An 18,728-nucleotide genomic window follows, 5' to 3' on the forward strand; every position below is an offset into this window, starting at 1 on the left:
TGGTATCCATTTTGCACAGAGATGGCCACAGACTATGGTCCTTCTTATCCTTGCCTATCATGTACTGGGATCTCGAGTACATTCCAACATGCCTGGCTTGCTGGGTGATAAGGGAGACTCATCACATTCCCTCCTATACCTCCTTCCAAAGTCTACCTCTTACATACCTAGTGTGAGCTCCTGTGGCAGACCCTCGTGTTCTATGTTCTTTCTTTCTTTTTTATTTTATTATCAGGGTGATGTATAGAGAGGTTGTGGTTAGATTTGTAAGGTAGTGAGTACATTACCTCTTGAACATTTTCCCTCTTCCCATGTTTTTCTCCCACTTCCCATACCTGCACCACATCCCAAGTTGTAAAGTTCATTTGCAACGTATTTTCTTGTGAATATTCCTTTTACACTGCTTCATCCTTTGGCCTTTGTCTCAGCATCTTGCTTTTCCCCTTTCCTTCCCTGATTCAAATAAATAAATAAATATATGTATAATACATCAGGTACCAAAGTCAGATACAGCAACAACAGGTGATAAACAATAAGGGAAAAAAGAAAAAATAGAACAATAAAAATAAAAAAGCAGAGTAAAGAAACAGCTTCACATAATACATTAAAGGCATCGACCACAAGGACATATCTCTTTTTTCCATATCCTGGAGTTCATTTCACGTAGACTTATATTTCCCTCCTTCAGTGTATATGTTCTAAAGGAAGGAGTAGAAGGCATATTGATTTTAATCACTGGAATAAATATTAATATAGGTATTTTAATGTTAAAGCTTTGAAAGTATAATTACACTAGTCAAATATTTTGTGAGGTGATTATGTTTCACAGTAGAATCTCATCTCTGACCGTATTAAAGAATTATTTTTGATTGTTGTCAACATTTTGTCATAGGAGAAATTAAAGTCTATGTAAAGTATATTGGATAAAGGACCTTAAATTGTCAGATGCGCAGGTTAATACTTGTAATTTCTGTTAGAAAGCAGAGATGAATAAATCACAGCCTGGTAAAAATCAGGAAGCCCCAATCCCAGGAAATAACTGGGGCCTGGTGAAGCTTTCCTTTAATGTAAGCAACACAGGAAATATCAGTAGGAATATCATGGCCCGAGCCGTGCCCCCCCCTAAAAAAACAAAATAGCTTAAAAGTAGAGATGTGGCTCAAATGGTTGAGCAATTACCTAGCAATCAAGAGGCTTTGAATTTGAGCCACATTACAAGCAACAAAATGGTGAATTAAAATAAGCACTGTTTCAAATTTAAGATCTGCTCCTCCCAGTTATAGTATGACACCAAAAAATTAAGAAAATGTATTTCTAGCTTTCAGAGTAACAAAAAGAAATCAAGAGGGAACTTTCCAAACTAGCAAAAGACAGAAGACTAGAAACTGAAATCTCATCAAATTGTCTTTGCCTGCCCAAGGAGATACAAATGGAGCAACAAAAACTGAATTCTGAGGTATTCCCTTTAGTCATTTCCAAATATTGTATGATTGTGCAGATGGACACATTTTAAGAACCAGCTCTGTGTGTTATGGAATTGCATGTGTGTATGCAATTGTTGGTCTCATCACATGAGGTATAGTGCAACAATGACAGGATGACATTCCCAGTGGCCTCAGCCAAACAAGAGGTTTTTGGGGGGGGGAAGGGGGAGGGGGAGAGCCATCCAGGGTTCCCTTGCCCAGCAAGTCACAGGCTATGTTCAAAATACCGCTATTGCCAAAATCCAAAGACAGCCAGGCACAAGTGGCTCATGGCTGAAATCTTAGCTACTCAGAAGACTGAGATTTGAGGATCGTTGAGGATCGTTGAGGATCGTAGTTTAACGTCAGCCTGACAGAAAAGTCCCCATTAGACTCATCTCTAATTAATGACTCAAAACTAGAAATGGAGTTGTGGCTCAAAGTGTAGAGAGCAAAAGAGCTCAGAGACAGTGCTCAGGCCCCAAGTTCAAAGCTCAAAAAAAATCCAAAGAGAAAAGAGAAATTTGTAAATATTTTCCAAGAAGAAAATGGGTATTTTATCTTTTGTATCAAAACTCTTGAAATCAACCACTTGTATTCTAAGTTTTGATGTGTGGATGTGGACATTAGTTTCTTCCTTCACTTGTAGATAAGAGAACAGGGAGCTGGGATGAAGCCCTACTGTAAAAGTCATTTCCTTCCTTTGAGAAGAGCCAGCCTCTACCTCACATAACCTCCTATTTCAGTCAGAGAGCTTTTGGGAAGTGATGTGTCACAACAAACCCTCAAGCTGAGTCCCTTCCACAAAACCTCATTCTCATCCCCGACTCCATATTCATTTGGTTCAGTATTTCAAGATAACTTGTAAAGAAATGATTTATGAATTTCCCCTGAATTGCAAATATATCACATTAATTTTTCTCTCATTTTACACCTAGAATAAAAGGCCTGAAATGTTAAGCATACGTAAAATCTATAAGTAGTTGATAAAATATCTACATTATGCTATTGGATTTCTTTTTAAAAGAATATTTATGTTAGCTGGGCTCAGTGGCTCACACCTGTAATCCTACTCAGGAGGCTGAGATCTGAGGATCGCAGTTTAAACTCAGCCTGGGAATTAAGACCATGAGACTATTATCTCCAATTAACCACCAGAAAACCGGATATACCACTGTGGTTCAAGGGGTAGGGCAGTAGTCTTGAGCTGAAGAGCTCAGGGACAGAGCCCAGGTCCAGAGGTAGGAGAGTAGCCTTGAGCCAAAGAGCTCAGGGACAACACCCAGGCCTAGAGTTCAAGTCCCACAACTGACAAAAAACATACTTTTACTGAACAGTTGTCATTATTAAGGAATTGTTACTAATGGAATTGTTTATTCTCAAAAAATTGACATACCAAGGTTTTTAAGCAATAACTCTTAAGCAGTTATATATCAAAACCACATAAGGTAGTATAGGGTACCTATACTGTAACTATACTAAGGTAGCTTTTTAAATAAATGCACATGGTTTTCTCACAGTAGTAAATAGAGAGCTTGTTTCCTTTACTAGATATTACCATATCATCTCACCTATAGAAAGAACTGCCAAAAAAAGGACTGCCTCTCCATTTTCTGCTAGGTCCCATTTTACTTTGCACCTTTGCATCTGAGTGCTTGCTAAAGTTGCCCGTCATGAGCCCTGTCTTAGAATGAATTGCTTTGAGGGGAATCTTGACTTTAGAGTAGAGTTCAGCATTTCAGGTGCATGGCTTTCCCCTGCCTCTGATTGTCAGCTCCATTACTTGCCGTCCAATGGAGAAGTGCCATTGTGCTTTCTGCTGCATGATCATGACCCCCTGAATAGCACTGAGAACAAGACATCTATCTCTTGCTTCCTGTGCCTAAAACCACTGCTGCCTATGGCACCTGTAGATACTTGCTTTAGCCATGGGGATTGATTCTGAAACCTTGTGCTCTCCACTTTCTGTCACTGTTACTGCTGTGAAGAAGGATTGGTCTCCTGAAGACTTCTCCCACCCACATGCCACTTCCTAAAGGATGGCATGTTATCAGAATATAAAATGTGATCATATGCAAATGCAGACAGTTCTCTGTGCTACTGGCCCTTTCTGGATGTTTCCTAGCTTAACATTTCCAAAGCCAGTGAATTCTATACTGTTCTGATTTTCATGGCACCAATGGAGAATTGAAGACACAGGCATTACCTTGCATGATAACACATACTAATTAGCTGAGGAGGGTGGTTCAGAGGCAGGCACTGTGCAAACTATGAACATGCTACCACTCACACTCTGAGATGCAGAGCCCATTTATTACAGAATAACATGCTATTCCATCCCAAGCGTAGCCTAGTTCTGCATATTTGTATATGTGAAAGTTTCATATTCTACACAATGTGTTAGTGCTTTAAATTCCAAATATAAATGTTTTCCACAAACACTTCCCCATTTTGCCAATTAGAATGTCTGATAAAAAAACAAACCTTAAAAATAATGTTTGAGCAAGAAGTAAAAGGAGAATCTCTTAAAGGAGGAGGACTGGGATCATGTAGAGAGTAATAGGAGAAGCTAATAGAAGATATGATTAACATAAAATATGTGCAAGAAACCCATTGTTCTAATACACACTCAAAACTTTTTTAGACTACAAAAGTTCTAGAACAGGGTCATAATTATGTCTGTACAAGGCTAGCCAGTATAATTGTAGGCTCTGTGGACCATGTGAATTCCTTGAAACTGCCTTAGCGAAGTACACAGTATGAGCCCTAAAGTGGACCAGAACAGCATGGGGATGAAGGGGTCTCACAATGCTTGAAACATGCCAGCACAAAAACAGTTGGTGTACAAAAGTGTACCAGAATGTTGCTAAAATGTTTCTTATCTCTTTTAGTTGCAAGAAGGAAAGGAGGAAGGATGCACAGAAGCTGTACCAAAGGCAAAGGAAATGGAAGATGAAATGCAAAAGTATAAATTGAAGCAGCATAAATTACATACATCTGTGTGAAGCTAAGGAACCTGCATTCTGAGTTCCTAAAATGCATATCCAGGGGTTTGGGAAGTAGTTCAGTGGTTGGGAAGATGGTTGGCTGAATGGGGGCTTTTATAGGATCCACAACAAACAAGAAGAGAACCATGATATGTGTATAACATCTCAAGTTAATCCTAATTTTGCACATTTTATATGAAACAAAAGTATGATTACTAAAATCTTTTGAGGCATTTCAGAATTTCTATAATCATTTATTTAGAACCTTGTTTAAAATTATATGAAACATTTAAAACTGGATACGTGGAAATAATTATTTTAAAACCTGCCTTGTAGGCTTGTACTTCAAAATTTCCTATTGAAAGCTACCATAGAAAAGAAAACAAAGAAAATTGAAAGACTTCAACAAAAGCTGAAAAGACAAAGGGCAAAACTGGCAAGCTCTCCTTTGGTGAGTCTCTTCCCAAAGTCTACCACACTAAAGAGGAAGACTTCTTTTTCCATTGTCAGAGTAAGGAATGTTTAAGTCAATTTGACAAAGGTTATTGATGGCCGTATTTCTTTTCTCATTGGTTGTGGGGCTTGAACTCTGGGCCTGGCCACCGTCCATATCCAGCTCAAAGCTACAGCTCTACCCTTGCAGCCATAGTGCCAATTCCATTTTTTTACTGGTTAATTGAAGATAAGAGTCTCACAGGACTTTTTCCAGGGCTGGCTCTGAACCTTGTTCCTAAGATCTTAGCCTCCTGAGTAGCTAGGATTACAGGCATGAGCCACTGGTGCAGTATTTCTTGTATTCACATTGGTGCTTCATCCTCTTTACAGCTGTTGTGTTGACTTGATGGCACTTGAATTCAAAAACGTTGATGAAGTTTGTAATAAGATGCCAAGGAAACTAGATCATTGTAAATGAAACTTTTATGCTCACTTAATTTTATCAATGGTTAAATTTTGCCATCTAGAAATTAGTGTAATATCAGTATCAGAGAGTATTTTTAAATTAAAAAAATAAATTTATTGTAAAGATGATGTACAGATGAGTTACAGTTACATCAATCAGGTGATGAATACATTTGTTTTTGAATAGTGTTACTCTCTCCTTCATTTTCTCACAAGTTGTTCCCTCCAGATCTCCTGACCCTCCCCGTAGTTTAGTACATTTACAACATACAGTTTTTGATATTACAAGAAATTTAAGTAAAAAACAAACTTGTACTAGAGTCCTGAGTTTGTCTTTATAATCTAATATTTCAGTGATGTTTTGCAGAGGAATCATTTGTAATCTGAATTCCTCATGAAGAATGCATGGTATGTCCCTAGGGAACACATTTCCCTCTAGAATGTTTTTCCTCTCTGGCATCTGAAAAGAAAACCTAGCTTAGCATGATGCTACATACCTACATGAACTCAGCCCATTGGAGCCAAAGTGAGGGCAGCTTCTGTAGGTGGCTGTGGGTGCATAGGGAATTAACATTTCCCTATCTCAAAACAAACTGGGCATGCTCATAATCATGTTCATAATCTCATGTCTAAAATCTCAGCTACTTAGCATTGTTTAAGCATTGTTGCTTAAAAAGTATTCCCAGGTTTTATTCTTTGTTGTTGTTTTCGTTTCCTTTTTTTGTCTGTTGATTTATCTGTCTTTGTGGGGGTAAAGGAGAACATAAAGATAGGGAACAAAGAGTAAACAAATGTAGCAGTGGTACTCAGTTGATTGTATGTTCAAAATGAGTTGTACAACTTGTGGGTGGGAACGGGAAGGAGCGACATTGTCCAAGAAGAAATGTACTCATTACCTGACTTATGTAATGCCAAGCATTCTGTACTTCCCCTTTCTAATAACAATTAAAACTGAATATTAAAAACTAAAACATGAAGAAACTATTTCACTTGGTTCATCAAACTTTCCAGGTCTTTCTTAAACAGCTCATCTCAGTAGAAATTTTTGAATCATTCAAGATGCCGATGTGTGGAGATAACTGAAAGCTACATAAGAATTTAGCAGAGAAAGTGTCTCCCGTCACCCATGCTTGCTCCTGTAATGATCAAGAACACAAGATGGCATGGGGAGGACTCGATGCGAGTAGTGAGGTAGTTGTCTCCAGGAACTGATTCTGGATATAGTAGCTGTTTGCATGCAGTTCCATTATACACGTAGACATTTGTGATGACTGATCTCTCTGAAGGCTGAAGAAACACTGAAACATATGAATTAGTGCCATTTAAGTGGCATACTTTGATACACAGGACAGGAAAATACACTGATAAAAGGTTCTCCAAACCAGGCACTGATGGCTCACTCCTGTAATCCTAGCTACTCGATCAAGGTTCAAAGCCAGCCCTGGCACAAAAGTCTGTGAGATTCTTATCTCCAACTAACCACTAGAAAGCTGGAAGTGCGCCATAGCCTTGAGCTGAAGAGCTCAGGGACACCGCCCAAGCCCAGAGTTCACGTCCCATGACCAACAAAAAAGAAAGAAGAAAGGAAAAAAGAATAAAAAGTGTCCTCCATGAAAGAGACTGCCAGGTTACATCAGATACATCAGGTTCTTAGAGAAGTGTATTAAGGAATTGAAAGTTATAAAACGTGTAGTTCTACTAGTCATGTTCAAAAATAATAAGGGATTTGTTTTTGGTAATTCCCAAAGATGTGAAGTAGACATGTGGCCTAGGTTTATTAGCCACTTTGATCTCTTCTAAGATTCAAAAGTTCAATCTGAGATCTATCCAGCTGTATCCCTAACTCCTCCAGAGGTGCTCATGTCAGAGCCCATTAGCCAGGGATTCTGGGTGAATTTATTTCACAGGCACTGGGTTAACATGGAAAAACCAATCAAGAATAGGCTCTAGATATCCAACCCTGCAAATAATGCGGTTGAATATATGTCTGAAAGAGGCTTTAGAACAAGACCATGGCAAAAATAGGTCTCTAGAAAACTGCTCACCAAACAGAATAGGGGCAAGTCCTATAAAAAAGTCAGGGATTGTGGGTGAAAGCCAGACAAAGAATGATATTCAGCATCTTCAGGAAGTTTGTCCTCCTACACACGAGACCAGAAAATCACTGCTCACAGCAACATGAGTTAGAATGAACAAGCAACATGTGACACCATCTACAGAAGGGACCTCGGCATGTAAAGGATTTTGTAGGTTTGTCTACAAGTACAATGGCAGGAACAAATACCATAGAAGTATAAATGATCTCCTTAAATAGGTAAGGGCTGGAAATGTACATGAGGGAAATGAGTTTAGCCATGAAAGGCTATGGAAACCGGAAGGGGTGGGACCAAATGTCAGAGATTGCTGCAAGTTCAATAGGAGTGGCCAGACGCACAAGGGAAAGGTGTGGCCACTGTTTGTAAGTGGAAGTGATGAGCAAAGCCAGACGATTCCTCTGCTTGGGATGGTTTTCCAGGCATGCTCCTCAGAACTCAGCCTCCTGATTGTCTGGGCTTACAGAAGTGAGCCATTGAAATCATTGTTACAGTAGCTGTTTTCATGAAGTTCTGGGCTTTGCATGGCCAATGCTGTAATGCTTAAATATGTGTTTTAATTTGGTTTAGAGCCAAGGGCATGTTCAAAAGGGTTCAGAAAATTTAATGGAAAATCAGATTGAATGCAGGGTTAAAATGTTCGAATCTCAAGTTTCTCAACTAAAACAAGGACAAGAGATGCACAACATTCCAAGGAGTTCTGTGTAGAGAGAATAACCCACAGAGAGACTCAACAATATGAACTCAGCAAGTAAGTAATAAACTGAGAATGACAGAACATAATCCAAGGTCAGTGACTGTGTCTCTAGAGAAATGGTTGATGACATTAGTAGGCTATGAGACATAAGTACTATGACTTTGGAATATAATTGTTAGTAAATTAACTTGTAAAATGTTACTCAAAAATGGGTACTATTATTTTCTTTATATGGATTTTCCCACTTAACTCTTATATGATGAATTTATTCTCTTAAATTATCTGCTACATATTCAATGTTAGTAATTAAGAAAGATATGTTGTTGTAAAATTCCTTTGCAGATTTGATATAAATAGAAATGCTGAATACAACTGTTTTTTTTTGCAAGATTCTACCCTAATTATTTCTCATGGGGATGGAGTTAAAATACTTTTAACTCCAAGGTGACAGACACTAGGGTTAGTCTTTTAAACTAAGACTGGAATTGGTCAATTCAGCGGCTGCATTTTTGTGTGTGGCCACTTGAGGGAGGCTGGAGATAAAATGCCTTTAGTGTCGCTCATCTGGGTGGGATATGTGCCTCTTCTTCCAACCATAGGACAAAATATTTTTGGGCAGCAAGTACGTCAGCTTCCTGGTCTCTTTTGTTATGCTCAGCACATTGCAAGCATCGACGGGAAGCATGGCTTGTTCACAGGCTTAACTCCAAGACTGTGTTTGGGAGCCCTTGGAACTGTGGTCCGTAGACACAGGAACTGGAAGTTTCCATAGAGAAGCCTCATGTTCCTTTGACCAAGTTATCAAAGAGACAACTCGAGAGATGATGGCTCATTGTGCTGCTACCCTCATTACACATCCCCTCCACGTGATCACTCTGAGATGTATGATACAATCCATTGGCAGAGAATCCAAATACTGTGGACTTTGTGACTCCATAATAACTATCTTTCGGGAAGAGGGCTTGCTGGGATTCTTTTCGGGTCTCATTCCTCACTGCCTAGGTGACATCATTTCTCTGGGGTTCTGTAACTCCCTGGCCTACCTCGTGAACACCTATGTACTGGACAGTGGGGTTTTTACCATGAATGAAATGAAAAGTGATTCCCAAGCTGTCACAGCATACTTTGCCGTATGTTGACCTATCCCTTTATGCTTGTATCTAATCTTATGGCTGTCAACAACTGCAGGCTTGCTGGTGGAGCCCCTCCTTATTCCCCACTGTATACTTCCTGGATAGATTGCTGATACATGCTGCAAAAACAGGGAAATATGAGCCAAGGAAATAGCTTGTTTTTCTGGAAGGTCTCCTGTGGGAACTCTTATTATTATGACCTGAGAATGTTAATTTGAAGATGTGAGGCAGGGACAGTGACATTTCTATAGTCCCAGATGCACAGAATTATGGGAGAGAATGTTGATTTCTATACAGTGTGGCATGCTTTTTAAATAATCATTTAATCTTGGGAAAATGGAAAAAAATGCCTTTGGTGTTTCTGTACTGCACTGAAAGGAGAAATGAAGAAGGGGTTAAAATATTTCCTTGTTAAGTATGAAGGCAAGTGGAAGACAGAAGGGGCAAGTCCTGTCAGGCCTCATTGAAGATAGATAAAAGGAAGAAACTGCTCAAGAGCTTTTAAAATGATTTCTGATCCTGCATTCAGCTCTTATTCGTCCCAGAGGTTGTGACTGAATTATAACTCAGTGACAAATGCTCGTTTCCGCTCATAGTATATACATAGATGATGAGACTGAATGTTTTCTAGTTCTTGGGAATATTATCTAGAAACTTTTAAGTTGATTTGCTAAAAGGAAATTGTTCCTTAGGCGTTCTTTATTGACTAACGAAATGCTGGTATTTGTCCTTGGCAAACTTCACAGGACTGTGGACAGCATGAAGGAGGCCATTGAAGGAATTTCCTTGGTGATTGCACACTCTCAGTCTCTTGCCCATACTCCTGTCACAAGGCCTAGCAGCGAGGGCTGTTCTATGGAAAAGCTTCCACGTGATGCAGAATTGAAGGGAAGTTTCCCTCCTCGAGAAAACCATGTGACTTCTTCCTCAAATGCATACACTTCAGTTGAGAGCCTGGACCAGTACCTGAGCAGGGTCAGTTGCATTTCAATATGTTGCAGTATTTGAATGATTGTTCTTCAGTTTTTGAAATCCTGACTTGTTTGACTGCTTTGTGTTCAGTTAATATTGCTACCATTCAGTGTTCATAATAGAATTGGAGATCTGGGCATTTTTTAAAACTTCAAGCTCTCATGCTGAATCTCTACAGTTATTTTGTTGTTGGTGGTGGTATGTCTTTGTTGTTTACAGTGGTGCTTCCAATATCCTCCATACCTGTGCTCTCCACTCTCAGAATAATTTCAACAGTTGTTCTGGTTTCATTCATAGTTATCAAATAGTATACTTAAGAGCATTTCATACATGTCCCATACCTTCTTCTGTCATGTCCTCATTCCCCACTGCTGTCCTTTCCCCCAAAAGTTCCTCTGGTACATTCCTATTATTCATCTTTAAAGTCTAGATTTACAAGATAGAGAGAACCAGTGACATTTCATTCTCAGTCTGGTATATTTGGCTTAACATGTTAAGCTCTGCTGCTATTTTCCTGCAAATGATATTATTTCATTCTTTATAGCTGACTGATTTTCTGTTTTGGCCACATATTGTATTTATGCATGTGCTCCTTGATGAACAGGTACTTGTTTTGATTCTGTGTTTTAACTCTTTTGAAGAGTACTAATATAAGCACAAAGGTACAGTGAGAAAAGATATGTTTTGTGTAACTTGCCTCTATAAGGATATGGAAATTGGCATTTTAACTTTCTGTGGAAGCTGCATCTGAATTGGTTTGGAAATGAACACTGCTGTCTAGACATATCACTGACCGTGCTTACTACCTGCGTGACTTCACCTCACAGAACCTGATTGTCCTGCACCATCTCAAGCTTACCATCCACTCTTGAACTCATATGCTTACAATGTCAGCAGAGAATTTTATAGACCTGTAAACTTAAAAACTGAACTTTGTTTCATGGATAAAATTGTGTCATTCGTTGACCTACATTTTTTGTTGTTGTCAGTTGTGGGACTTGATATCTAGGCCTGGGCGTAGTCCCTGAGCTCTTTAGCTCAAGGCTACTGCCATATCCCAGTCACAGTGCTACTTCCACTTTTGTGGTGGTTAATTGGAAATGAACAACTCACAAACTTTAGTGCCCAGGTGGCTTTGAACTGCAATCCTCAGATCTCAGCCTCCTGAATAAGTAGGATTGCAGGAGTGAGCTATGGCACCCAGCTACAAAATTTCATAATTACAATGTTCTTGACAAGAACAAGTTTTCCTAAATAACATTTATTATTCTCATTCTTTTGGAAGTGATGATGTATTTCCATTGAATTTTAAGGAAATAAGTGAATTTTACTATACTCTATTTCCAACTTCCTGTGCCACACTTGTGAGCTCTATTCTTTGTCTTTAAATTCTCAGTCATACCATCACTAGAATGCCTGATGGATAAGTGAGTAGTAATAAATAACGTCCATGTTAGGGATGGCGAGCTTAATTTATCAATTTGTTTCTCCTATTCAGATTCTGCGCTTACTGTCCTCCTCTCATCTATAGGTGTCATGTAACCATTTCATCCCACCTTGTGATACAGACCCGGTAAGTCCCCGTGTGTGCACCCCTGGAAATGTGCAAACTGTGACACATGCCAGTCACTGCTGAGTGTGTGAGAGTACATTGATGACAGTTTTGCTATTTATCCACTGTTTGAATATTTCTAGACCAAGATTAAAAATTACAGAAGCAAAATATTTATTGGAACACATAGACAAATATGTCATGTGACCCAGCTGTTTAGCCATTTACATCAGTGAGCCTTGGCTCAGAGCTCTGATGGGATACTCTAGATGTTTGAACACACAGGGAAGTCACACAGGTCTGGGTTAAAAATGAAATTCAGCCACATCTTCCTGTTCAGCTCCTGCCCAAATAGGCTTATAGAAGGAAAAAAATGAAAGATGCCCAAACATGTTTTAATATATAATTCATGATATCGTAGCTGGATAGTGTTTGTTTTGTTTTGTTTCAGAGTTTTTCATCTAAAAAAAAACGAGGCTCCAGGTACTCATGATACACAGTCATTTACTGGGCTCAACTGGCACAAATGAGGAGCACACAAAAGCTTTCTACTTCCCCATTGTTAGGCTTAGCACAAATGTGGAATATTCTCCTTAGCACTTAGCAGAAAGATTACAGAATTATTTTTCAAGAAAATGATGATTGAGTATGAAAAATGAATATATTGACCCAAGCAAGATGTAGGGAAAAATAATTTATATAGTTGGAGGCAAGTAGGTTTTTGCTGATTTTTAATGGTATACAAATCATAGAATGTTTACATAGAATCTAACGGATATCATGTATGCATGATTATGCTGTGTGGAATTTGACTTTTGACTTTGAGTCTTTGATATTCTTTTATTGTTGGGATAATGTATAGAAGGGTTACAGTTACATTCATCAGTTAGTAGGTGCATTACTTCTCACACATTGATACCCCTTCTTGTGTTTTTGTTTCCATTTCCCTCTCCCCACCCCCTCCCAATCATCTTGTTTTCCTCTTCCTTTTCCTATTTCAAATAAACAAATAAACATATATATAATATACCAGGCAATGAAGTCAGATACAGTAACAATATGAGATTAACCAAAGGGCAAAAAAGAAAAGAGAAATAGTACGTTAAGAACAACAGTCACACAAGATAAAGCTCTTGTTTCCATATCCTAGAGATCCTTTCATTTAGTGTCATCCTATATGACTTTAGGTACCTAGGTTTTACACTATTGTAATCATCTGCTAGGAGAGTCCTAGATATGTACTAATTATTACAAATGAGGGAAACCATTGAGCCTATAGATTCCTTTGGGTCTGGATAACTTCACTTAATGTGATTGAGTCTTTGATTTTCTTATTCTTTGAAATATCAGATTTCACGTGTCCTGATCTAGGAAGAGTTCAATACTCTTTTAGAATCTCTCTCTCTCTCTCTCTCTCTCTCTCTCTCTCTCTCTCTCTCTCTCTCTCTCTCTCTCTGTGTGTGTGTGTGTGTGTGTGTGTGTCTCTATCTCACAGAGTCATACACACATAGGTACACACACACACACACACACACACACACAAATGGGTTTAAGGTTCAGAGTTAATTCATCTGTTTTAAATATTTTAAACGACAGTCCTCCTTTGCTCCTGGAAACAAGAATAATGCCCAAGAGAAGTAAAAGATTGCTGTGATGCCAGAAATCTTTAAGAGAAAAGCAAAGGAATATCACAGAGCCTCATGTAAAATGTGACAAAAAGAAACTGCCCAAAGAATGCTGTGGAAGGCAAAGAGGAAGGTGTTCATGAGTACACAGGAATGTCCCAAACTGAGATCTGAATGCCTGGTACAGCACAAGAACCTGGCCAACTTCTAGATACCTGGGCAAAACCAAATTGGCCTTTCACATCAGAATCATAAATTTCAATGTAGTAAGCCTAGAGTTCCTAAAGGTTTTACAATATGTCTGTTTTGATAGATTCCAATAACACTTTTGTTACGCTCAATAAAGCTTCCATTATCATGCTTGTTACACAACAAAAGACTTTTAATTTCTACTTCTTGTTATTACTGCTCTTACTCCTCGGTAGAAAGATGGTCAGAGGTGGTAGATGAGTTTGGGAATAGGTGGATAAAAGTGAGATAAGATAATGTTGGGTTATTAATAGAAGAGAGGAACATTGTTTTCATTGGTGGTGGTGGTTGGTGGGGCTGGAACTCTGGGCCTGGTCATGGTTCCTGAGCTCTTTTCTCTCAAGGATAGTTCTCTACGTTGAGTCATAGCACCACTTCCAGTTTTCCCAAGCCCTAGATTTAAGCACTGGGACTGGCAAAAAAAAAAAACGTTGGGACTGGCACTATCATTTTTTCCTCTGGAAGCACAGATGATAGTTTAAGTCCATAGTTTTCAAGAATACAATTCTAATTAATCTCAAATAACTACAAAACCAAACAACAACTAAAACTTCAAGCCTATCAAGTTCAGTTAAGTTTTGGGGGGCTTTGAGGGGCTTATTTATTTTTTGGTTGGTCATCGGGCTTGAACTCTGGGCTTGGACCTGGTTTTGTCCCTGAGCTCTTCAGCTCAAGGCTAGCTCTCTACCACAATGCCACTTCCAGTATTCTGATGGGTTTAATAGGAAATAAGAATCTCATGGACTTTCCTGCCTGGGCTAGCTTTGAACCTTGATCCTTAGATCTCAGCCTCCTGAGTAGCTATGATTACAGGTGTGAACCGCCAGCATCCAACAAGTTCAGTTTAGTTTATCTTGACTTTTCAGATTTATCTCCTACTCTTTTGAGGAAAGAGTATGGTGAACAGTTATGATGGGACAGTTGGGTAGATGGACTCAACAGTTCTTGTTCTCTAGTGTGTGGGGGAACTCTGGTTACCAATAATTATACATATCAATACAGATAATAGAAAAAATTGGGGGTTTGTACTGATGGATATGCTATTTATACAGTAGGCCACAACTATTTACAACTATGTACCAAATAAAACACTTAACATTGTTGTAAATTGGTGAGTCTATTGGATAAATCCCAGAGTTTGATGATCGTAGCCCAGTGACCACTGATTTCTCAACTGCAGTTGAGGTTGGAGGTGGTGGGAGTCTAGGTTTGTTTCATTTCTGCTTTTAGGAAGCAGCCCTTTGCTGTTTTGAACTGTGATCTTCAGATCACATCCTTCTGAGAAGCCAGAATTACAGGCTTGAGCCACCAGTCCCCAGAATACTGTTTTTGATGCAAACCCCAGAGCCTAGAGTTAAACAGACCTAGTTGTGGTCATAGCTCAAATCTCCCTGGAAGGCCCAACCTTCTATCTCCTTGATGCTTTCTCTCTGGTGATCTCAGCCAGACACTGTGTAGAGTGCATCCCTGTTTCTATCCTGTGAAGAACAAGACAACAACTTCAGCCTCTGGGAACACAGAGGCTCCTTTTTTGAGGCTTCTTCAGTTCCTCTTGTATCCCCATGAGTCAAAACAGAGGAGTGCCATGTACAGAGAAACTTGAAGGTCTTTTATTGAAGACAGTGGGCCTAGAGCTGGCTATTTCCAAAAAGATTCTCTCAACCAGGAAGGGAAGTTGAGCTGGGTTTTGAAAGCTTAATTGGCAGCGAGGCTAACTTCTGACCAATTAAGCAGACAACTGGGGCAATGAGGAACCAGCAAGAGGTGTGCTTTAACTCCAGGTGGCCAGAGGCCAGGACTGGGTTAGATAGTTCATCCCCCCCTTAGTGGTAACTAATGGAAGCATTGGTTTAGTTTGAAGTCATTCTCAGTTGTTAGGTAAGGTGGTATAATGGCTGATGAGGTACCCTGGGGTAAAATTTGTCCTGGGTAGTCACAGCTGCTCTTGCCACACAGTTTCCATTCTGTACCACACAGCTCCTGTCCCTGTAGAGGCTGACATCCACACATGGCCATGTGGTTCTTGCAGGCCAGGGTGAGTCGGCTGGCTAAGGTCTAGCAGGGCTGGACTGTCATGAATGGGAGCCTCTGGGTTGTCATCAGGAAGAAGAGGGGCTGGGTTTAGACATCACCTGGGTGCAAACTGGAGCTGAGGCTGGTACTACATGTATAATCATGAAGCACCTAAGTCTCTATGGTATGAGGGGTGATCGGTGTCAGCTTTTTTTTTTTTGGCTGATCCTAGGGCTTAAACTTTGGGCCTGGGTGCTGTCCCTTAACTTCTTTTGCTCAAGGTGAGCACTCTACCACTTGAGCCATAGTACCGCTTCTGGATTTTTGAGTAGTTTACTGGAGTGAGAGTCTCATGGAGTTTCCTTCCCAGGTTGGCTTTGAACTGCAATCATCAGATCTCACCCTCCTGAGGAGCTAGGATGAGAGGTGTGAGCTACCAGTGCCCAGCTAAGACACATTTCAGGTATAATCACTGCATATTTCTAATACAGATTGGTTTACCCAAGAAAGTAAAGAATAAACTACAGCGCAGCTCCATTAACCTAAGAGCTAAATTTTAATATCAAAGATGTAGCCAGCAAAGAGCATGCAGGTAACCATCAAAGACATTGTAAAGATAAGTCCCAAACTGCTCCTGTCAGTGAAGTCCTTTGTTGAGTCATAGCACAAAAGACTACTGGGACCTAACCTAAGAGTGTGCTCTCTAATTTAGGATGGAAATCCCTTCTGTAGTGGTCATGAGACCTGTAGTCTTCTCATCTAGTTGGTTTTCCATTTCATTGACTGTATCTCCATCATAATTCCTCTAGACAACTGTTCACAATGCTTGTATCTGGAACCCAAGAGGCACTGCAGCTTTCCACCTGAAATACACCAGCTTGTGTCTGTAAAGAAATTTAGCTGTGGAAGGCCAAATAACGGTTAAAAGAACATCAAATTCAGAACCACATTGGAAACAGAGTCCACTGAAAATACACTAGCTATAGTTTCATTATATTATTCTCCTCATTTTCAACAATTTTCTGTTACCAATCATCTTATGCCTGCATCTTTTGTTTTTTTTTTTGTCAGTTGTGGGCTTGAACTCAGGGCCGAGGTGCTGTGCCTCTTTGTGTTTGAGGATAGTACTCTGCCACTTGAGCTACAGTGCCACTTCCCCTTTTTGAGTGATTAATTGGAGATCAGTATTTCATGGGTATTTTTTCTGTCCAAACTGGCTTTGAACCATGATCCTCAGATCTCAACTTCTTGAGTAGCGAGGATTACAGGTGTGAGCCACTTGCATGGCAGATATGAGGGCAATGATAGAAAATAAAATTTTGCCATTCTCCCCCAAACTACTCCAAAATAGGAAAATTATTTTTATTCATGATTGATAGTACTGCACGTGAAGTTCACTGGGTGAATATAGTGGGAAGGAAATGCCAAAAGTAACCACAGATTGTTTCCATTTATGTGATTCCAGACATGTCAGAATAGAAAATACTTCTTCCAAAAGCAAAAGTGCAGAGCAACATAGGATAAGAGGAGAGGAAATAGAGATGATGGGAGCCAAGAGAACATTCTAGTAATTAATGCTACATTTCAGAGACATTTTTACATGAAATGAATATCTAAAAGCACTACCATCAATAAGCACATTTCAGTTTTCTTTCTTTATCCTGTTTCATATGAATATTGTACTTTTTATACAAAAAAGAAACTAAAGTCATATCATAGTAATGAATTGGGTATATGGTAGTTTAGGATAATATTTTACAGTTTACTGATCATAAGCTGAATCTATATAATAGTGATATTTCTGATTCCTGACTCCATTTTGAAACCCACTAAAGTGCAAGAGTATCACTCTTTTTATTTGCCTCAAATTTTCTTCCTTTTTTTTGCCAGTCTTGGGCTTGAGTTGAGGGCCTGGGCACTGTCTTGAACTTTCTCAAGGCTAGAGCTCTACCACTTGAGCCTCAGCACCACTTTCAGCTTTTTTCTATGTATGTGGTACCGAGGAATCGAACCCAGGTTTTTATGCATGCTAGGCAAGCACTCAACCACTAGGCCAAACTCCCGGCCCAAATTTTCTTCCTTTTAAGTAGAAAAGAATCAAGTCTCAAAAAACTCTGAAATTCAGTTGTGTTACAGTACTTGCTCCAACAGATGTGTGAGGATATTTGTGAAAGGCAATTGAACCTCAAATTATAACACATTCAGAAGCTTGTTTCCAAAATGAAGGGTTGCTGCAGTGGTAACAAGTAATATTAGCAATCTCAAGTCATTTTGTCTGAAGCCAAATCTAAGGAAGACAGAATTGTAAGGAAAAACAGTTCATGGGACTCTTTTCTTCAATACATTATCATCTTTCTATACATATAGCATGTCTAATTCACCATCATGAACTTTCTGAAATTGACCCATGTTTTAAAAAAATGGTTTAAAAATCACACCTTTCATCCTTTTTCTTTAGTTAAAGTTTTGAACTGAAATGTTATGTGTGACAAGTAGCTGGCCCAACTGATATAAACAACTAAATCATATTAAACTTCTTTGTCAGTGTAAAGAGCTACATCATTCTATCATACTTGCCTTGAATTTAGGCATGAGAAAAACTTATCATAGCAATTCAAAAGGAGCGGATCAAAGAACAGGAAAACTATAGAAGAAGCAAAGACTTGATGAAAGCAATATTTGTAAAACACTCAGATCTGATAGTCAAGTATTAAAAATGCTCTAAAGGAGATAATGAACAAGGTCTACTATAACAGTCAGAAAATAAGACAATCTCACAAAAAAGAAATGGCATTGATAGGCTCTCTGCTGTTAAATGTAAAGACTAATGATTCAGTCCACAATTCCTTTTGGATTCTCAAAGGGGTTCATTTGAACATTATAAATCTCTTACTCTATTTTTCTCTTGGTTCTTTTCAGGGAATAGTTAGTTAGAGGTAGCGGAGAGGGAGAGACAGAGAGAAAGAGAGAGGAAGAGAGGGAGAGAGAGAGGGAGAAAGAGAGGGAGATAGAGAAGTTTCCAGTATCCTTCAAGAGCATAAAGT

The 18,728-nt window shown here is 39.2% G+C and overlaps 1 long non-coding RNA gene and 1 pseudogene across 6 annotated transcripts; both read left to right on the plus strand.

The window, feature by feature from the left end:
- The first annotated feature begins 1,305 nt into the window (after positions 1-1,305).
- On the plus strand, positions 1,306-10,095 carry LOC150039776 (uncharacterized). 6 transcript variants are annotated; one of them, XR_016534229.1, is made up of 4 exons: positions 1,306-1,456; positions 4,355-4,428; positions 4,787-4,961; positions 10,020-10,095. It is a non-coding gene; the product is annotated as an uncharacterized LOC150039776 (long non-coding RNA). The 6 variants fall into 6 exon arrangements; XR_016534227.1 differs by having other exon boundaries at positions 4,787-4,901; positions 10,020-10,090; XR_016534231.1 differs by lacking the exon at positions 10,020-10,095 and adding an exon at positions 8,014-8,051 and having other exon boundaries at positions 4,787-4,901.
- Positions 8,874-9,828, plus strand: LOC150039777 (mitochondrial carrier homolog 2 pseudogene; annotated as a pseudogene).
- Positions 10,096-18,728: the final 8,633 nt, after the last annotated feature.

The sequence above is a fragment of the Megascapheus bottae genome, unplaced genomic scaffold (genome assembly GCF_031878675.1).
Source record: "Megascapheus bottae isolate mThoBot1 unplaced genomic scaffold, mThoBot2.hap1 HAP1_SCAFFOLD_58, whole genome shotgun sequence".
In the NCBI taxonomy this organism is placed as follows: Eukaryota; Metazoa; Chordata; class Mammalia; order Rodentia; family Geomyidae; genus Megascapheus; species Megascapheus bottae.